Raw genomic sequence first — 23,618 nt, 5'->3', positions numbered from 1 at the left:
CTTTATTTATTTATTTCTATTTTGATCTGGTCAAAAACATTTTTTTTTTTAAGTTTCAGAACTGCAATCCGAAAAAGAAAACACATGAAATTAACATAAATAAAATTTTAAAAAAAGTTTATTTAAAAAAGAATGTATTTCAACATAATATTTCAGCATAGATTTTTTTTATTTTAAATCATATCTTGATCAGAAATGAAAGTTACAAATTGAAAATAAGAGCGCAGTTTCAAAAATACTTAATCTATCAAATTATTTCAGAAATATTGCTCTTGATTGTTTTGAATTACAAAGTTTAAAATAAAATAAGACTTATAAAAACCTTTTTTGATTACATATTAGTTTTCAGCAAAAAATGCGATAACTTTTAAAGCAAATTTATTCATGCGTTACTTTGAAAAATTAAAATTATGGATACAATTTAATTTAAAAACTTATCGAAAAGAAATTTATGTATTAAAAAAAGAGTTAAATACGAAAATAAAGAGTTAAATTAAGAGTTAAGAGTAGAAAAATTAAGAATTAGAAATGTAAGTTTTAATTAATCAGAAGAGTTGCATTTATTCACTAAAATTAGTGATGAATTATTTTCAAAAAACTGTATTAACCATTCAACTTATATCATCATTAATTGATTTAAATCGATATCTTAAATTGAGTCAGTTTCATTTGTTTCATTAAGCGTCAAACAATGACATGATGTTGCTAAGGTTTATAGCACTTGAGCAAAATAATGCTCTTGCCGAAAATTCAAAATTATGTAACAATGAGACTTTTTTTTTCACTTCTGCTGATGTAAATATGTGAAAAAGTTTTCATTTTTTGAAACGGTGTAACATAATAGGAACATGTGCTTATGAGAAATTTTAATTCGCAATATAATAGGAACTAAAACTTACGCAATTAATTTTTTTTCAATGTTAGCAGCTTAGCTCTCCTCTCCCTCTCTCTCTCTCTCAAAAAAAAAAAAAAAAAAAAAAAAAANAAAAAAAAAAAAAAAAAAAGGAAAGAATTAGGTACTGGAAACATTAAACATATTTATACTTCAATAATCAGGAATTTTGCGATGCATGTAGCGAAGTATGGATGTATGTATTATTGAATGTATATTTCCCATAGCACTCCTTCTCTTTTTACATTACAAAGCTTAAAAAAAATAATAAGTTAACGAACGTAACTAAACTAGTTAATAAATTAAAGTGGATTATAATTCAAAGTATTAAAAATATTATAATTAATTAAAAGAAATAAGTTAAGAAATGGTATCTTTTAACATCATTCCTTATGTTATTAGCTATTTTTATTTTAGTATTTTTTAAAAAACTTTTTTAAATTTTCAGGTTTTGAACAATATCTAAATTATTTTAAGCAGCAGCAAGAAATGTAAAAAATAAATTGTTGAATGTTAATGATAAAAAATTTCATTATTTTTTAATAACATACATAATTTTTTTTCTCCTTCTGATGAATATCAAAGTGACAGGAATCGAACAATAACATAAACAAGATAAGATGTAAAAAGTAAGTTACTTTTTTTCTTTTTAAATATTACGACCTTATTTAAAATTTCAAAATTTTATTATTTTTTAACAAAGATAAACGTTAAAAAAAATACATGATCAGCATCAGTTATTACTTATTTTATTATTATTAATATTATCTTGGCTTTGATAATAGTTTAAATAAAACTCTTTCTAAATTATCAGACGTACATTCATAAATGGAATATTTTCCTTCAATGCTCGTTGGTTAATTTTCACTAGTTTCATCCTCATTATTCACAAAAAAGCTACTTACTATTTTCGGACTAGGTCCCCTTTGACCCAATAATCTTGCACTGACCTCTCTAAGCCCGCCTTCCCATGAATAACAAGTGAACCCCAACTTCAGTTGGTGCCTGTAATTCTAATCTTTTGACAGGTGCTTGCTTAGAAAGCAATCAATGCAATCTGGACAATTCCCGATTCCGTGGAAGTCATGGTGAGGAAAAAAAGGTAAGTAAAATATTCCAAACAACATTTTCTAAATTTATAATTTAATTGCATTTTGATTGATAAGGTTGCATTAATTTGACTTCCACCCCATGATCTTCATATTCTGAATTGCATTTAATTGCATGTATTTCCGAAACAAGATAATGACACCTTTTGGCTTTAATATTTTAGTGATCTCATTCATTCTATATTCTAAAGAAGACTGTTCAATAGCAAATTAGAAATAACGATTTCAATATAAAACTTTTAACGGATTAAAAAGAATTCTTAAATCTTTACTAATTTTACCCATTTTATTTTCATATTTTTTATTTCGTTTCCCAAGTCAAAAGGATGAAAATTATGTACATAAAATATTCTTCAAAAAATATTTTTTCGTTCATAAAATTTTTGCTTAAAAATGACTGGCATAAATTTCATTCTTGTGATTATGATTAGCTTTCATACTTATGGCCCTTACTCGTCGCATTCTGTTGAGCTTGATAATACAATGAATTTTAGAACATAACTACAATAAATGATAAAATGTACTTAAAATATGATGTTTAGAAAACGCATTTTCTTTAAGAAATCTGCTATAAGTATATGGTGGGCTTACATTAAAATTAACTCTTATTGAGTGTTATTGTTTAGGGAAAATAAATTTAAAAAAATGCATAATAGTTTTCGAATTTATTTGAATACTATTCCTAAGATGAAAACATCACTCTTGATAAAAAGTTAATGCTTTTGTTTTAATCTTGGTCTAGATTAAATATTTCATTTGTATATAAATATTATGTAACATGAAAGTGTAAAAAGGAAACTAATCTTTAAAATACAGAAAAATAGCTCGTATTAAAATACAAAACATAATTTAGTGAAAGTTAGTGAAAAAACATTAACTTACTTGGGAAAAAATACTTATGTTAAAAAAAAAAGTTCAACTAAGTACATAGTTTTTAAAAAATATGTGCTTAATGATGATGGCATTAATAATACGTGACGTGAAAATAAACATACGTGAATTTTCTAGATAAAAATACTTGTCTCATAATCAATTGCACTTAGCTATATAATAGAGAGCTAATAAAGATTTAAAAAAATACATTAATAAAAATATTACAAATGAATGCTAGTAAAAATAATCATTGATGAAATATTCATTCAAAATTCTTGCCTGGTAACTTCAGAAAATATAATAGCTAAACACTAAAACAATTATCATTGAAAAAATCATCACCGCAGTAATAATGTATCAAAATTCTGAAATATAAGGCAATTTCAAGAAATTTAGTATTAAAAATATAAAAAATAAATTACAGGAAAGATTGGCATTAACAATGTTCATAAATATTGATATAATATACCTGATAGCTCCAAAAAGTATAAGACATATATTACATGCGAAACATAACCGGACTTTTCTCTTTCATATCTATGAAACCCTTATTTTAGCTTTAGATTCTACCTATAAAATTAAAAGAAATGATTAACGAAAAACACATTCTTTCAAAAAGCAACATCGATTATCTTTACGGTTGTTTGGAAATAAATAATGTTAGTAATAAAAATGACCAATAAAAGTTTTGAAAACCTATTCTTGGTGTTAAATTTTATAGTATTGATTACTTTAATGAAATGTTAAAACTTAAGAATTTTCTTCAAGAGAATTTCAAGAGTAACTCATATAGTATTATAAACATTGCATTTATAATACTAAAAAACCTAACCTAAAAACACCTAAATTAGGCTTTGCTCAAGAAATTTTTAAATTTTATTTCTCACTCAAAAATAGCGTCTAAAATAGTAAATTAATCTATTTCCAACGAAGGATAAATACGAATTAAAAAACATAATATAAGACGTAAACTATTTTGAAACAACCTAATTTTTACTTACGAAACAAACATATGTGCAAAATATCAAATCCTTAATCAAAGTACGTTCTTGAAATTTTTGAAAATGGATTGAGTTAATTCGAAATCAAATATCTGAAACTAAGTTATTAATTTATACTTTTCGTAAATATTTTATGTTTTTTTTAAAACTTTTATATTATAAACTAGCTGAATACATGTTCTTGGAAGGGAGTAAAAAATATACCTACATAAATTAGAATAGAACAACGCAACAAAATAGTGCACAAAACGGTAAGACAAAAACTTACACAGCTAAAATAATTTCAATGTTTTTTGTTTATTATTCGTTAAACTTTAGACTAACTTACGTTTTCAGCTTAACCAAAATACGTATTTAGCAGTTCATCCATCAAAATAAAGGCTAACTGTATTCAGTATCATCTGGCATAATGTTCGAGGCAACTCATTTTATTTATTTATTTAAAAACTCGATATTTAAAAGTTACCACAATCAAGCTAGTTTCACCTGCACTTTTAGCTTCGACGGATCCAAAAACATTTTGCAATGGTTCAGTTCTTATCTCCAAATTCACACTTAAAATACTTTAGTACCTATATAAGAGTATAATTGGTATCTACTGCACCAATTTTCATGATGTGTCTATTACCAAAATTAAGTATTATTGGTGTCAATAAAAGTAAGGCGACTTTTTATACTCCCTTAAACAAATTAGTACCATTTCTCCATTAACTTTACCCTTTCCTTTAGGTATATGTCCTATTTTTTACTTTAATTAGTAATTCTTTTTACCAAAAAAAAATATTATTGTCGTCAATAATAATATTGGCATTTTATTACATTTATCCTCAATGATTTATTTCAACTTCTGCCTTAATTTTACTTTTCGGTACAATAATTTTGTTTAAATATCAATTACCATTTATTTTAAATTATTTAGGTATATGGGAACACTTTTTAAAAGTATAACTATTAAAAAAATTAAACAAGTGGTTTCAAATAACCTTAGGAATGCTAATGACGTAGCTGATGACGTAGTCCACTTATGCAATCACAATCACGTTTTATCAGTCAGATAACCTGTCATAACGATTGAATAATAATTAAATAATACAGAATGCGCTATAACTAACTTTAATAATGAGAGCTATAAACTGACAAACATCATTGATGTTATCTCTAAAATATTTGACAAAACTTAAAAGCAACGATAAAATTCCAGATTTCAAATGCCTCCAAATAAAGAATATAGTTAAAAAATTTATTACTTATTAATATTTATTGACCTTCTCGATAGCTTTGCTTCATTAGATTAAGCAAAACGCATGTTTAGCAGTTCATCCCATTAAAATAAAAATTAACTGCATTCAGTATTATCTGGTAACTCATATTTTAAACTACGCAATCAAACAACTTTTTCCTGTGCTTATATCTTTGAGGAGTCGTAAAAAAAACCTATTTTCACACTATCTATCATTAAAATACTCAGTATTGAAGCAGCTGTAATAGGCACCAAATTTACTCATATAATACTCTGTACCTTTATAAAAGTATATTTAGTACATATTAAAACTGCATCAATTTTTATAAAGCCAGTAGTACGAATGCCAAAAGCTTACTACCAAAATTATGCATTTATAGTATCAATAGTAGTATTTTACCGTACATTTTACCGTTCCAGTAACAAATAAGTTCATTTTCTCCATTAATTTTTTTCTTTTTTAGCAAGTAGAATATTTTTTTTTAAATTTGAATTATCAACTATTACAGAAAATTAGTTCAATGCCAGTGACTTTAATAATAAAGTGATGATTTGTCACACTCTCCCTGTTTAAAGGAATTACGTTTCTCTATTAAAATTTTACTTTTTTGTACAAAGTTTCTTATTTTACTTCATTTCATTACTGTTACCAAAATCAGTTATCTCTGACTTCAATCGTATTATTGGTATTTTTTTAATGTTCATCCTCAAAAAANATATATATACTTTTCCTTAACACACATGCCATCCTATTTTCCCCCTCGTTTAAAAAACAATACTCTAATGCTGTAACTCTTAATAGGTTATAATAAATACTCTTCTGCAATAAATTAAACCTCTTAATGTAAAACAAATTAATGAAAAAATTATGTTTTTTAAAAGCTTATTTTTTAAAATTATTCTTAGGTTCATTATTATTGATAACTTACCAAACAACAGAAAAGGATCCGTTTTTAGGTTCAGTATTCTTAATTTCAAAATTAAGAATACTGATTAAGAATTTTCGAAATTAAGTTATATTTTAAAATAATTTTTATTGAGAATATTTTTTTACTGTAAATATAATTGAAAATTTGATAATGACAGAGGAAAATATTCAGCATTTTTACTCTTTAATCAAATCAGAGTCTCGTCTTTAAATTTTTATTTTATATCCCGCTAGAAATTTCTCGGAAAAATGTTTAGATAACAATTTATTTTATGATATTCAAACAAAACCGTCAAATAACCTTAAATATGATGGTATTAAAACTCTTTGTTATCGTATTGTAAAAAATTTGCCATATACAGATATTCTTTTTATTCAAATAATTTATAAAATTTAGATTGCATGAACAAAATAAGTTTCGTTAAATAAGCATCATTTAATCAGTAAATTTATAAAGCTTTTATTTCTTCGAATTTACTAGTCAAAAATTAATTTTTTACTTCATCCCCTGGGAACATTTTTGCTTGAGCAAAGATTCAAATGTATTTTTAAATGCAACGTTGAACTAATTTTGAATTGTAAAATTATTTGGATGTAAAAAATTACAAATAACATTGCACTTTCAATGATATCGTTACAAAGAATTAACGTGAATTTTTAGATTGTGCAAGTTTGTGAGCACTATTAATTTCAGATACAACTTATTAAGACTTATTCAGGCTCAACTTATTTTTTATATACCATATTAAAGTCGCAACGAATTCGCATTATTTTTCAAAGTATGATTATTATAGTTCAAATTGAATTATTTTTTATTAGAGTGTCACTTTTTTCGTTTATACAGCAAGACTCTCGATATTATTTCTATGGCTGTTTTTCTCATTATGGTTTAAATTATGATTATTATAGTTTAAGTTGAATCAATTTTTCAAAGAGTGTAGCTATCTTCGTTTATGCAGCAAGCCTATCAGTAATATTTGCATAGCCGTTTTTAGCCATTTATCAGTAACATTTGTATAGCCGTTTTTCGCATTATGGTTCTAAGTATGATTGTTACACGAAACACAACTTATTAAGACTTATTCAGACACACTTAATTACTTATGAACCTTATTAAAGTCGCAACGAATTCGCATTACGGTTCAAAGTATAATTATTGTGGTTCAAATTGGATTTTTTTTTATTAGAGTGTAACTTTTTTCGCTTATGCAGCAAGCCTTTAAATAATATATTTGAAGAGCCGTTTTTCGCATTATGGTTTAAAAAATGATTATTATAGTTCAAGTTAGATCAATTTTTCTTATAGACTAGCTATTTTCGTTTATGCCACAAGCCTTTCAGTAATATTTGCATAGCCGTTTTTAGCCATTTATCAGTAACATTTGTATAGCAGTTTTTCGCATTATGGTTCAAAGTAGGATTGTTACACGACACACAAATTATTAAGACTTATTCAGACACAACATATTACTTATGAATTAAAGTCGCAACGAATTCGCATTAAGTTTCAAAGTATAATTATTGTGGTTCAAATTGGATTATTTTTTTATTAGAGTGTAACTTTTTTCGTTTATGCAGCAGGCCTTTAAATAATATATATCGAGCCTTTTTCGCATAATGGTTTAAAAAATTATTATTATAGTTCAGGTTAAATCAATTTTTCTTATAGACTAGCTATTTTCGTTTATGCCACAAGCCTTTCAGTAATATTTGCATTATCCATTTTATTAGCCATTTATCAGTAACATTTGTATAGCCGTTTTTCGCATTATTGTTCAAAGTATGATTATTATAGTTCAAATTGAATCCTGTTTTCTTAAAAGGTAACTTTTTTCGTTTATGCAGCAAGCCTTTAAATAATATATATAGAGCCGTTTTCGCATAATGGTTTAAGAAATGATTATTATAGTTCAAGTTAAATCAATTTTTCTTGTAGAGTAGCTACTTTCGTTAAGCCTTTCAGTAATATTTGTATGGCTTTAGTTAACAGTTTATATTTAAGACTGTGGAAGTAATTTTATTATTAAAATTAGGCTGTAAAAATAATGTGCATAATTTATAAACCTCCAAAGAGTTAAATGATGAAGCATAAAATAATTGGTGAAAATATGTCACGTGATTATGACTTTAGGTCAAAATGACCTTACATTGAACAAACAATTACATACAAAAGTAGCAATCATATGATTATTATTAAAGGATATAACGACCTTCAAAATGAATTTTACCTTCCTTATTGTTCTTTGAATTCCTTAAAGCGAAAATTAAACGCGTTTATTTTCCATTATTTGAAATTTATTTAAGCAAATAGCGTTTTTCAGGAAAATGGATGATATCAACGAAATATATTTAATTCATACGAGGAATCACGTTTTAGGTTGCGATTCTTGTTTCTAGTTTAAATAAATAAATAAAAAAAAGACATTATAGAAATTTTAAATTTATAAATGACACTTGTTTTAAGCATGACAACGCCGCAAAGCGGATATAAATTGAAGAATCACAATTGTTCTATAGAATAGAAAACAATTTATTATATTTGGTCAAAACGTTTAGTCGAAGAAAAAAGCACTTTTTAGACCTATTTCACGCATGATATATCATGTTGTGTTCTTAAGGAAATTTTAGTATTTTCTGGGGCATGCGCGTGCGCATCTTTAAGGTATGTGTCATTTGGAAGGCCATATATTTCATTTACTTCCTTTATAGAGCTTCTTATTTTGTTGAAAAATCTTTTATTCATGATATTTGTATTTTTGATGAAATTTCTTCTGTTTTTTCCCATTGGTGTAATTGTAAAAAAACGAACTGAATCGCAAGAATAACTGGAAAGATATGTTTAATAGTGCATGTTCAATTGCGGAATATTTCAGTCTATTGAAAATAGTCATGGTTCTAACTTAATCTTTCAATTTTATTATTAATTTAGAAATTACAATTTCAAGAAAAAAATTTAAATTTTACCTATAAAATACCGTGGGAATCAAAAATTTTATAGTCTCTTATAATGAAATGATTTCAAGTGAGCTGAAAAAATTACAACGCACTATCCGCTTTTTTTTTTAAAAAAAGTTTTCAGCATTTTAGGCAAAAAGGTACTTTCAGTAGTAACAAGAAATTAAAAGTATTCCTATGAAGTAATTTTGGTGGTTAAATATCATTAGATTTTCTAAGGATTATTTTTATTAAAGATGTATCCTGGAAAATTATTTTTAAAATCAGAAAGATAAATTTAATAAAACTCTGCTTTGAATATTTGTTTTATAAGTTAATAAAACTTATATAGAAAATTTTACCTCTGTGACTAATTTATAAAAATCTTATTTGCAAAAAAAAAAATTACGCATTTAAAAATTGTAATATCCTTCAATTGTAAAATTTCTTTCTTTCTTAAACAATTACTGACTGTCTGTTTGAAATTTATTGATTTTTATATATTTGTAATAATGTATATATTTGTGGTAATTACGGTGTGATTTCTACGGTATGACAAATGACTTCTGTTTAAAATATGTGACAATTTATTCGTTCAATATTTAATAATATTTCTAATACCTTGAACTATAATATTATGCATATTTGCTGCAATCTTACTAAGTTGTTCAATAAAACCATGTTTAAGTTCAAGTTTAACCTTATTATTGGTACCTTGAACCATAATACGATACAAATTTGCTGCAACCTTGCTAAGTTATTGAATTAAACCATGTTTCAGTCCAAGTATAACCTTATTATAGGTACTTTTCACCATGATGCAATGTAAATTTGCTGCAACCTTAAAAAGGTGTTGAATTAAACTATGTTTCAGTTTAAGGTGAACCATAATGGTACCTTAAACCATATTGTTGATAGCTTGAACCATGATGCGTAGAAAATTTGCTGCAAACTTACTAAGGTGCTGAATTAAAATAAGTTTCAGTTCAATTTGAACAATATTATCGGTAACTTGATGATAAAGAATGATGATTTAGTTCAACTAATATAGTTCACTATATTACGGTTGAAGCATTTAAATGATAATTCAACAAGTTACAAAATTTCTAACAGTTAAGAAAGAAACTCTTAAAATCTTAATTTGTAAACGAAATAAGAAAAAGTCGTAAGTTCATTGAATTGATCTCTCAATCCGAAATTTATTTTCCTTTTATGGACCTAAATCTATATTTGAGATGAATAAATTTGTAATAATTTGAGGCTTTTTGTAGAGATAACAAGTTAAATTTACCATCCATTCCCAAAGATTCATATCACCCGTAAGTGGTAATAATCTTCTCCAAGACTCATGAACAAGTGCCTCGAAGTTTTAAGAACCCATAAACGAATTTTACGTCCCGTGATTTACAATGCAACTTACAGTGTTCCTGTAGACGGTGCAAAAAGCAAACCTAAGACCAGGAACAAGTTATCCAAGATTTGAAGAGGAAGAGAAAATAACAAAGAGACTTTAAACACCCATCATGCCTTTTATGCTCTGTCCAAATGGATCGTAAACACCAACGATGACAAAATATTCGAATTATTTGGCTATAAAATAGAATGTTGATCAGAGGACCACCTGATGGGTCGGTTCAGGTGAACGTCACAGGTGATGAACAGTGACCACATCCATTGCGTGTCACGGCAAAATTTAATGACGTCCCTCATAATCATACCACGTCGTTCGAGTATTAATTGATGTCAAATGCTCAGACCCCTTCCTGTGTTGAATGATTTTACATCCTATTTTTTTGGGACTCGCCAAAGCCACGCCAACTTAGTTTTACGCCGTTTTGGTGAATGATTCGAGCTATTCAATTGGATTATGATTCATGTTAATACTTTTGGTGACAAGGTTCACAGCGTGACTGGATACGCCCAGGGCCCCTGTCACCACTCGCTTGTAATGTTGTCTTTATGCCTCATTAATTTTGGAAATTTGATAATATTTCTTTTCCTTTCTAAGACGTGAAATGCCTCTAAAGATGCCAAAATATTCAAGAATGATGTTAAGTAAAATGTATTGGCAACGATTTTGCTAATTGTCTATCTCATCACAGTAATTTACTTTCTGAAAATAGTTTATTTAAAAGAAGGAGAAAAGAGATATTTATGTATTCTTTCTTTCTTTTTTTCGTTTCCTTTCTTTCTTTTTCAAATACATGGACTTAATGTATTTAAAAATCAAAGTTTTATAAAGTTATGCAAAATTCGTGTTCGCTTTATTGGTTGGAAGAATTTTTTTTAAGTATTATTGTGAAAAATCGTAAAAGCGTTTTATGTATTTATAACATAAAAGTAGAATTTAATTTTCTTTTCAAAATTTCAACACTTAATTCAAATATTACATTTTGAAGTTTTAAAAATTTTTCTTGATTAAGCTTTTTAAAGAAACATTATTTATATTGTCATAAAAATAATGTTACATTTAAAATTTCTCTAATTTTTAGTTCATTCAAAAAATATAAAAAGTATATTATTTTAAACTAAAATTCCCATTCGTACACAGCGTAAATTTTTTTACCTTCCAAAATTTATTAATCAATGTCATGCATTCATTTAAAAACATTTCCATACTTTCATTCTTTGTTTAAAATTGTCGTAAAATTTCATTTTTGCTTCCAAAAATCTTTTTGGTCACAGTAAACTAGTAAAATAACTGTGAGGGTTTTTTTGTGAATTTTTATAATAGAAATGGAGATAAATCTAATTTAATACTTATAACTCATTCTTAATTTTGACTTCTGTGCCTCTGTATATGTATTTTTATTAACTTTTATATATAATATTAACTTTTCACTTATAGTTCTTTCTTTAGAAAGCAATATAATAAAAAGTAGATTCAAGTTTTTGATAAAATAGAAATATACAGTTTGCGTGTTAGTTCATTACATTTAGACGGTTCATTATTTTTTAAATTTTTATTTAAGATATGTTTTAAGGCGAAGTATTTATTTGATTAATAATTTGTTTCTTTTAAATTTGAGTAAAAATACTCCTCGAAAAAATTTTTGCTAAAAACTCCAATAATTTTTATTTCTATTTTTATTTTCACATTATTTACCATGTCTATTAGAAATTTTATTTTTAAAATATATTAACACATTTTCTATTCATTTGCCTTTTTGTACTCGAAACATTTCCTGGATTTCAAACTGTAGAATCAACGATATAGAAAAGAAGTAAAAATATTTATATGAAAGGCACCAGTAAATTTTGTCTTCATGATAATGTTAAAAATATATAGAAATATTTGAAGGAAAAATGTTTCAGTTGAAAAAATATTTTGACGTTACCGCAACGCAAGGAGTGACTTTAAACCCTCCATAAAAGTTTTTCTTTTTTCTTTTTGAATGTGTTTACATCTAATATCTAACTTTTTAACTTTTTGCCTTTAAAATGAAACAAAGATTTAACTCTAAATAATAATAAAATGTTAAAAAAAATCTGTTAAAAGAACTAAAAGTTACGATAACACACTTTACTGAAACAGTTTTCTAAAATTCTCTCTTACAAGATTTTTGAAAACGGTGAAAAAATGTCAGTTAATCACTAAGTGATTCTCAGTTACGTTACTTTCAGTTACGTTGGGATTTCATTTAGTGATTGCCAGACAGTACACTTATACGCTAGCATATTCTATTTCATATATGTTTCTGTAATTCTTCGGAGATTAAAGCCACTTTAAAATAATTTATAATTAAATATAAAAAATTTTTAGAATATTTATACAGATTTAATGCGTTATAACATCAAATTTTGATGTGTTATATTATCGATTTGATATGTAATGGTATTGTCTCAGTGCACTGTAAAAATTTTCAGAAACTAACTATAACTCTACAAAAATCTATGAGAACTTAATTTAGTATCATGTTTCTGATCAATTGAGAAATATTTCTTTTATTTTCAAACGTAGGAAACTGATTTGCATTTACGCCGATTCAGTTTGAGAGTATAGCTTAGCTACCACTACAACTATTAAATTTTAATTCACTAGTATATAAGGCATCTTAACTCGATTCTATCTTGATGTACCTTTTGATAGGAGGCGGTTGACATTGTTGGTCACAAAAAGTTTCTAATATATTAAGAAACGCTTAAAATCATTAGAAAAAAAAATTGATACTGCGAGAATTGATTAAAAATATTTTTCTAAAGGCTTCTGAATATTTCAGAAAGAGGTTTCTGAATTATTCAGAAACGGTGCATGAAAACTTCATGCACCGTAGCTGTCCCATATATATTCAAAAACGTTTTGAGACTTTTTTTACAGTGTGAGATTGCTTTTAGTGATTTCGCGAGTGTCAGAGAGTACTCTTATATGCTCTTCTTACTTTCTGTTTCAGATATGCTTTCGAAATTTTCAAGAGGTAAAAGCAATTTTAAATTCATTTATAAATGAACAGGTGTTTTAAGAATAGTTATGCAAATTTGATGTCTTATGGTATCAATTTGGTGTGCTGCAATATTTTTTTGATTTGTCACAGTGATGATTCAATGTATTACAATGTCAATACCATGAGTTTAGTTGCCTATTTGATGTATATATTGGGCTTTTAAATGCATTACATATTTATTTTATGAGATAACAAAACATATATCATTTTTATACAGTTTTATATATGATTTGCTTAAAAAAAAGAATTCATTAATGTAATTTTTACAGAAATTGCATCTATGTAATATGTAGAATTCAATTAAAAATTACTGTCAAATCATTTAATCCAAAGCCACTTTCTTGAGATTTTGGAGATAACTCAAAGCTTCTGCAAGTAGAATTTTGAAATCATCTTCATTTCGATTCCATTTCATTTGATTCACTTCATTTTGATCTGGATAACTACCTGGAGGAGAAAATAAATGAAATTCGTAAATATTTATTAAAGAATTTTGAGTTCAGATAAGAAAAAAGATAAGAAAAGTTAAATAACCATAAAAATTCAGATTTGCTTTTCTTTCTTTCTTTTCTTTGCATTTTTTCCCTTGCAATTACACATTTTTAAGTCTTAATTAAAAGAAGTTTTTAATAACCTTGATATTGTTAGTCACATATTTTAAAACAAAATACGTTATTTGATTGATTTAATAAACTAATAAAAATGACTTGTATATAAAAAAGAGACATTTTTAATTTATAAATAACGATCACCTCTTGTCATTAATAGCTGAAACCTTTCGAGATTGTTTCATAAAATACCTTCTTTGCTCTGTCTATTTGGAACTTTTGTAGAAAAGGAAGTTAAAAAGCTTACGCAATGAATACTAGCATTTTGTTTAAGTAATCATATATTGGGTATTCATCAGTATTCCACAAATATATTGGGGGTAAATCAGTATTGCACAAATATATTGGGTGTAAATCAGTATTGCACAAATTTACAATCAAAAAAGAAAAAAAAATGCATGAATTTAATCAAACAAATCAATATTACAGTCTATCAGAACAAAAGAGATATTTAGATTCGCAAAAATCAGTTTGAAAAAAGAAGTTAAAATGATTACGCTTTTCTTAAAACACTTTTTAGCCTCGCACTGTATATAAACTAGTTTTTGAAGCTTTCTTGCGTAATCACCACCATTACTATACTTCGTTGAATCTCTGTAAAAACACGAAGTTCAAAAAACTTACATATTTTAAGTCGTAAGCTTACATTTAAATGAGAAAATTAAAAATTATTTAGTTAAATCTGTGAAATTATAATTTAGCTCGGTCAGAGCAAAAGAGGAATTTGAATCATTATAAATCAATCAAAAGAAAATAGCTAACATAAAGTAGTTCCCCCCCCCTTTTTTTTCATTGCTAACTAACTTAACTCAGTGGCTCAACAGCCCATAGAGGGCCAAGGCCTACTGTGCCAATCTCGGTTTTCTTGACCTTGCACTCTGAGGTGCAGCAACAGATGTTCCGGTCAGGTAGTCAGCCAAACGCCGAACCCACATTGTTTAGTTCCCAAGCATGCTTGGCACTCATTTATCGACCTACTGAAGGGATAAAAGGCTGAGTCAACCTTTCCAAGTTTTTGATGATTTTTGACCATTCTTGAAAATGATTTACCATACTTTGAAAATAACAGTCTTCCCTTTTATTATGTCAATAATTTAATTATTTTGATTTAATTATTTTAATAATTTTTAATAATTAAATTGCACAGGGGGGGTACAGGGGAAAGAGTTACAGCTTCTGTTGGCCGAAAGTGACCTGGAGCACCAAAGGTAGAAGACTGATTTAGCTCCAGAGAGATGTTGAGAATATTGCTGAGCCTGACTTTAAGCATATATGGATACTGACGGATAGCAAATCTTCAATCCAACAACCTTAGCAACTGGATGAATGTTGGAGACAGGACTGCGGCTTCAATTTTGGGGATGCTCTTCAGGCTCTCAGCGGACTTTGGGGTACACTTCCAATGGATTCCATCACAAGTTGGAATCAAAGGCAACGAGATGGCGGACTCACTGGCTAAAGATGCTTCTTTGGAACCCTTACAGCCAGATTTATCTTCTACTTTCAATGAGGTCTTTGAAGAGTGAAAAAAATTTTTTTTATGGATCTCTGGAGGGTTCCTCTTCCGCATAGTTGGCATTTCAGAAAACGACCTGGAAGTGCCTTGCTTTTTGAGGGACCTAGAAGCCAGCAGACTTGTTTGTCTCGCTTTGCAAGTGATCACTTGAGGTGTCTCTCGTATGTTCAGGGGCAAAAGACTTTTGGACTTTGCACTAAATGTAGGACTGCTCAGGCTTCGTCCGAGCATATTCTAAACTGCATCGTTTTTAAGATCGACGAGGTTTTTTCAAAACTTCATCTGTTTTTAGACTTTCTGAACATTTTTGGACTTATGGATTTGGTCTAATTGGAATGAACCTCTTGGGGATTAGAAACAACAACAACAATATAATTAAATTAAAAATAATTTCATTATTTTTAATTTAAAATTTCACTTAATCATATTATTTAATAATTTTATTATATTATTTAATAATTTCATATTTCAATGTTATTATTTTAATTTAGTCTTCCCTTGCAAATTGCTTGCTATTCAGTTACATTAGCAGTTGGGTGTATCGATTTGCGCATGGCAAGAAAATTTCTAATTCTTGAACTTAAGATAATTTGAACAGATAATCAAAATTTATTTCATTCAGAAGTTGAACATGATGTTTTAAAATATTTATTGCACTTTAAAGCTTTAATTTTCAACTGTACAGATAAATCTTTTTACTTTTCAATGTTCTTTAAAATTTTCAAAACTACAGAATTAAAGAATATACAGGGAAAGCTTATTGTAATATTCAATTAATGTATATTAATGTTTAAAAAGTGATTTCTGTGGAACAATTGCAGCCTACACTTTTTTATTTCAGTTTCGAAATTCATCCGCCACTGAAATTTTTAAATTACTCAATTATCAAGAGACTATGAGATGCGATTACAAGTTTACTTACATGCAAATTTGTTATTCTCAATGAATTTTTATAAAAGAATGCTAATTATTATAAAATAAATCCTACATTATTAAGTAATATCAAACTTAATGATTTTTTTTAGCACAGAGTGGGTTAGAAGCTGAAATAGGTCAATGTATAATTGAACTCATGGAATTGAGATATTGAATCCGATGCAAATTGGGTGAGATTTATGTTTACTTTATTTCTAGTTTAACTATGTTTTGTTCATATCATATGAGTATGTTTTTTAATAAATAATGAAATATCGCTATTAAGTAAGCAAGGTATATAAGTTTAAATCATGATTATACTTAATCTGGTTTAATTTCTAAAATTAAACTATCAGTAAATAAGTGCTACGCAACCTTATAAAATCATGCACATAATTGAAAGACACATACTAACACAGTTAATATAGCTGAAAAAATTATTTTTTTTTTTATCAGTATTTTTGTCCTTGCCGGTGTTACGTTGAAGGTTTCAGAAGACAAGTTTTTAGTAATTCGTCCCATCAAAATAATAATTAACTGTATTCAATATCTTTTGGTTGGAATGATGTTATTGCTCGAGGCCAACTCATGATGTTCAAAATTTACCACAATTAAATGAATTTCTCTGATACGTATCATTTTCGAATGACCGTAAAACACCTCCTTCCACAATATTTGTATTAAAACTGCACAGCATAAATGCTGTATCAATAGTATAAATATACTAATATACTAATATACTAATTTGCTATACTAATATACTAATATACTAATTTGCTATACTAATATACTAATTGCTAAATATACTAATTTGACCTCCATTAGTAAAACTGGTACTGACTAAAATTGTACCAATTACCTTAATACCAAAAGTACCTATTACCGAAATTAATTAAGCACCATAGAGATCAAAAATAGTATGCCGATTTCTTTTTGTTCCTCCATAACCATATCACTATTAATTTTGTTTTTCTTTACAAAGCCTATTTTTTATTGAAATAAGTACCCATTACCAAAACTAATTAAGCATTATGACTTCAATGATACCATGTCAATTTTTTAATCTACCTAAATGAATTAGAACCATTTTTGTATTATTGTTACTTCTTAGAACATAGCTAACAGTTTTATTATAATTAGTACCCATTACCAAAACTAAATAAGCATTTTGAGCTTCAATAAAAGTATGGTGGTCTTTTACTTTTCTCCTACATGAATTAGTGCCAATTCTCTCTTAATTTTGCTATTAAGTACATAGTTTTTTTTTGTTTTGTTTCAGTTATAGAAACTGTATGCAAAATTAATTAATCACTATTGGAGACAAAAATAGCATAGCGAGTTTTTGCTTTCTTTCTAAGCGAATGAGCGTCATTTCTTCATTAATTATTCATTTTAGTAACTTAGTTTATCATTTTTTTTAAATTTCATTTAGTACTTTTTAAACAAAATTAATCAAGCACTATTAGCGTCCATATTTGTATAGTGATTTTTTACTTTTCTCCTAAAAGATTTAACTTTAATTCTTCAGAAATTTTGCTTTTCAGTTTGGAACGTATTTTTTTTTATTTCGAACACCGTTGATTTTCAATTATTTAGTTTTATAGCGAAACACTTTAAAAGTTTAATTATATGCAAAAATAAATTCTTGGTTTCAAATTACCTAAGGAATACTAATTTGATGATGTAATTCACCTATGCTACTACGCTCACTTTAATCATTGAGTTTATCTGACATAACAAAGAAAAAATAATTACATTTTTCAGAACGAATTAATAATTAAATATTTTTATTTCAAACACCGTTGATTTTAAATTATTTAGTTTTATAGAGAAACACTTTAAAAGCATAATTGTATACAGAAATAAATTCTTTGTTTCAAATTGCCGAAGGAATACTAATTTGATGACATAGTTCACCGAAGCTACCACGCTCACGTTAATCATTGAGTTTATCTGACATAACAAAGAAAAAATAATTAAATTTTTCAGAACGTACATAATAATCTCCTTTTTTTAATAATTGTGCTAGCTAATTAATAGTAGTAAGCAAACATCACTGACGCAAAATCAAATTCTTAAAACTGAGAGCATTTTTCCTACTTTATAAAGTAATAGCGTGATAGTACCATTTTAATTTAACATTTTATGATAAACATATTTAGTTACAATTCTACAATTAGTACATGGTAAATAAGTTATAATTAATTTTCTAATAAATAACATTTATTTTCATAATAATTTTTAAGTTCTAATGTGTTCAGTTGATGCAAAAATTTGCATGATTTTTAGAACCTTTTAATAGTATAAAGAAACTTTTGATGTTACATAAAGATATAGTATTTATCGTCAATAAACAAAAATTATTATGAAGTAATCACGGAGGTTGGTGAGCAAAGCGTGAAGTGGTAATCACCCTAGTTAACATAAGAAATAATTTGTACACGAATAAATTAATTATATTTTACAAATTTAATCCCGTTAACTAAACCGACTTTAAATTATATCTTTGCAACTAACACGCTCAAAAACTCATCACTGATTTTTGTAAGGAAGATAAGTAGAATTAGTTTCACGGAAAGAAATTCGTGAAATGAAACAAAGCTCTCTCAGTATTGAATGAAGTCTAACTCACAGAGTTCTTAATCAAGGGGGGATTTTCTTTAAATCTCATAGTCCTAAATAAGAGCTGAAAATTGGCGACCTGGGGTGGAAGTGAGCCAACTCCATTTCACACTGAAGTGGATTATTGATTTCCAGGGAGAAAATACCATCGATCGAACAAATTCCTCCAACAAACTGACGCCATGATTTTGGGTACCATCCCCAAAAGTTCGAATACTCCTCTTTAATGGACTTAGAATCGAAAAGCGTCCAACTTGTGCGAAGAAACAAAGGAAGAAAAGAAAGGAATTGCTAATGGTTTGTTTTCGAGCCTTGGCGCCAGCAATTGGTTTTGTTTGGACGAAAAACGAAAGTTAAGGAATGTCGTCGCATTATTTAAGTTATGAAATGTTTTGTGATTGTTCTAGAAATAATATTTAGGCTTAAATAATTGCCCAATTAACTTTTAGACATTTTGTTCCTTATAACAATCAGTTAATCAATTATAATTGTCTATTGAATGCCGTAAACTTATGAATAGTTATTTACTGTTACGTCCATTGATCAGTTTTCGAATATGTCGATATCTTACCTTAATTATAAATTGAATAGTTTACGCGAAGCCGTGAAAAGTTAGTATCGAAAAATTGAAGAACTAAAAATAAAACCATAAATTTTAAATAAATTTATGTCTTAATGTGGTTATTCAGTTACCACATTTTTTGTTATCATGGTGTATATATATNATATATATATTGATTTAAGTTTATGATTAATTAAGTTTTGCACAAAGTTTTCTCTAATTGCTCCAAATAATGTACATGCCTTTATAATTCTTCTCAAAAGTAATGTCCATACTACAGTTTTACTATGTAAGGATAGCAAGTCATAGACTTATTGACAAAAAGCAAAAAAATTATCAAAATATGGCGATTCATTTTCTCAGTCATTTGTAGTAAAAGCCAATTGATCAAGGTCATTCAAAATAAAGAAAAAAGCAAAATAGTATTGATTTAGTAAAGTAAAGGCCAAAGTAAAATTACCAAAATCATTTACTGAGTAAAGGTTAAAGTAAAAAGTGATAAAAATTCACTCGAAAAAAGGTACTAAAATCACTTTCATTAAATATCTAAGTTAGATTATCGAAATTTATTCACGGTAAGTTAAAATTAGTTGATAAAAACACTAACAGTAATTAAAAAGGAAAGTAATCTTAGTTGCCCACGCTAAAACCATAAATTAAAGTCAAGTTTTGTCAAACGAAATCGAAATGCAACCTTATATATTTCTTTAATTCAGTCCCATTTCTTCATAGCAAACTTGTGCAACAAAAATAAAAGTATTCTAAGTCATCGTTAATAAAGGTCAAAGTCAAGTTATCACAAAGTCCCTAAAAGTGAAGGCCAAAAATTAAGTGGTCGAAATTTACTCACTGTAAAAGCCAAAAAAAGTCATAAAATTCCTTCACGTTAAGCAAAGAAGCAAGTTAATCTAAGTCACTCAAAGTAAAAATCAAATTAAAATAAGTGGTGTAAAGAAAATTAGGATTTGTGGCAGATCAAATTAAAATAAGTGGTGAAAAGAAAATTTGGAATTGTAATTTCTTCCACAAAAAAACTTCAAGTTATTGTAATTTTTAATGGCAGGCTTTTACTAAAATAAAGTTTAAATACAATAATTTAAATACATTTTTTGTTTAACTTACACCCAGAATAACGGAAATATGAAAGTTTCCTTCATTGTGCATAAAAAAAAGCCGTAATTAAAAAATTAAAAAAAAAGGTTACAGGTTCAGAGCTAAATATGTTCTAATAAGTAGAAAAATATATTTTTATATTCTAAAATATTAAATTAAAAACTAGAGTCACGAAACATAAGAATAATTACTAATAAATATGGATATAATGATAGTTGACTATAAGTCTAAATACAACAATGATGATTTCATTTTTAAGAGTAAGGTAAAAATAATTATTCATTAAATAGAAAAGAATTGGGTTACAATAAACTGACATTGTGTATCTTTCGAAAAAACTCATTTACTATTTCAAAAAAAAAAAAAAATAAATAAATTGACATAACAAGGTTTTGAGAAGAAAATCTTCGACATAGGTATTCAAATTAACATTGGGTGGATTCATAATGCCAAGGGGGAAAATATTTTTTTGGCATAACAAAGTTTTCAAAATATCGAGAGTATACTATATATATATATAAATAAAATACGAATTTTCTTATTAGGAATGTCATTTAATTTTTGAAAGTCATTTAATGCCCAATCAGACGACGAGGACAGCACTTGAGCTGATAACCCTTTCTCCTAACTTCCCCATCACAACTAACGAGAGGACTTCCAGCTACCAACAATTTTGCGAGCTTTTTGCTGCTTATACAAAGCTACCTGCTAGGATTGAGCTCACAACCACCAGTTTTCCACCAGAACAGACAGATACCGTGGCACTCAAAGTTTATTATCAAATCAATCACAAATTGCAAACTATGCTTTCCTTTAATATGAGTACAGAAACAACAAATTGTAGATGTTATCGTGAATCTATGAGCTGCATCTATGCTGCCTATAAAAGGTCTAAAATTAACCGAAAATATGAAACGTTAATATTTCACAAATTACCTAAGCATTTTATAAAATGACTACTGAGCAAACCGCCGAAGTATGAAATACACCATACATTTTACGGAATGCTTAGTGATTCAATAAAATGTCGATGAATATATAATAGGCCTTTTAATTGCAAAACATTTATATTTTTGAGAAAAGAACGTCTTATCATGATTTTTTTTTGTATATATTTTGCCTCAAGAGTATTTATCACTCTATAGAATACCAGAGTATGACGTACAATGCCTGGGTAAAGTATATAATAATTATCTTATTTCAGAAAGGCACCAGGCGTTTCATACATTTTACATAACATACATATTGTGTAACAAGTTTCATTGATGTGATTATAGAATCTCCCCTCCCTGAGTAAGAAAAATGTCTAGCTTTACCCTCGAATCGGATAGCTAAAAAGAATAATTTGTTTAAAAAAAAATATAAGCTACAAGACATCGATCAAAAATTTAAAAGGAGCGCGATAATAATTTATAACTCAGCCACTAATCGTGCAAAAGCCGCTTTCCATCTACTTTCTTTCAGAGTTTCTTTCCTAATGTGACATGCTTCGAGGGTAAAAAGATAAAAAAAAGGACTTTAGATCATCCTGACTTGCAAGAAAAACTTGTCTGGAGACATATATTACAGCATCTCCAAGTCTGCGTGTTTTGAATACGTGTTACCTTAAATGAACACTCCCTGGCGAAGATGCAGAAGCAATCAGAAGAAGCGAAGATGGATGTTGTTTATGACGACGCGAACATGGACCTCTGCGACGCCTTCCATGGTCGAGTGATGGGCACGGAATGTCATTGGGTGGGCCCCATTTGGGCCACCCACATAACTCTCCCACGCGTCATCATACATCAGCTGCAGCGAAAGGTAACCCCTCTAATTTTTTTTCTTGTAATTTAAGGAAAAGGAAAATCTATAATGAAGCTTCTGTTCATCAGAACTGGTTCGAGTCTGCTGATGCCGTGCGCTACGGGGTTCACTAGGTTGGGGGTGTTTTGCCACGCCTTATCCCTGGTAAAACACCATCTAACAGACGAATGGTGAACTATTTTGACAGAAATGTTGCAATATTCTTGAATCCCATCAGCCTATTTCTGTGTTCTACTTGCGCAAGAAGGTCCCCACCGTTTTCTGCCCTGTTGTGTTTTGCACATTCGAATATCTCGGAGAACACAGGATTCTTTTGTAAGAAGGTAATGAGGAGGTTCTTGCTGAGTAAAGGGAAATGAATGTAGAGCTTATTTCGCTCATACTGAATTATTTCTGAGCTGACATAATAAGGCAATTCTTTTTATGATGATTATTTTAAACTCTCTGACTTATTTTCCGTAATTTTTTTTATCAATGGTGTCACTCTTATAAGAGGAAAAAGGTAGCAACTTTAGAAATTTCATTTTTTTTTTTTTACGAATATTACATTATTTAATTGTAGATCTCATACGAATGAAATTTAAATGGTCAGGCTAATAACTTTTGGGGTCAGCTTTTGACCGATAAAAAAACTCAAAAACGCTTTAAAAATTAAATTTTTATTTTCCTCACAGGTCTAGAACCAACTCCGTATTCTGCACTACCCACCGTGGTACTAAGCACATTTGAGAATATTCTTAAAGGGATAATTTGTTCCAAAATCAACCTGTCGATCTAAATAGAATGTTCATTTCCGTAGCCTTGTAATTCTGAATCTGAATAATTAACAAGGTATAGTCTGTCTATGTAAAGAACTCCCCTCTCCATTCGTCTGGAGCAGTGGAGGTGACTATGTTTACGAGGTTTGCCTATTTCAAGTAGGGTTGTTGCGTCAATATTTAATACTGATTTTAGCTCCAGTCAGTGAGAGAAAGAGAAGCAGGAGAGAGAAAAACTCCCCTCTTTGAAATGCGCTATTTCTTATTCGTATAGCAGCAGACGACCTTAGATCTCGTAA

The 23,618-nt window shown here is 27.9% G+C and overlaps 1 long non-coding RNA gene across 2 annotated transcripts in view; it reads right to left on the bottom strand.

Moving 5' to 3' along the window:
• LOC107450672 (uncharacterized) overlaps window positions 1-23,618 on the bottom strand; it is a 180,631-nt gene that overhangs the window by 59,695 nt on the left and 97,318 nt on the right. For both annotated transcript variants that reach the window (XR_006225030.2, XR_011637388.1), the window contains exons 3-4: window positions 13,757-13,866; window positions 3,344-3,444 (exon numbers count right to left, since the gene is read on the bottom strand). This is a non-coding gene — a long non-coding RNA (uncharacterized lncRNA). The remainder of the gene's footprint in view (window positions 1-3,343; window positions 3,445-13,756; window positions 13,867-23,618) is intronic.

The sequence above is a fragment of the Parasteatoda tepidariorum genome, chromosome 8 (assembly GCF_043381705.1).
Source record: "Parasteatoda tepidariorum isolate YZ-2023 chromosome 8, CAS_Ptep_4.0, whole genome shotgun sequence".
In the NCBI taxonomy this organism is placed as follows: domain Eukaryota; kingdom Metazoa; phylum Arthropoda; class Arachnida; order Araneae; family Theridiidae; genus Parasteatoda; species Parasteatoda tepidariorum.
This window is presented reverse-complemented; position numbering and strand designations above follow the sequence as displayed.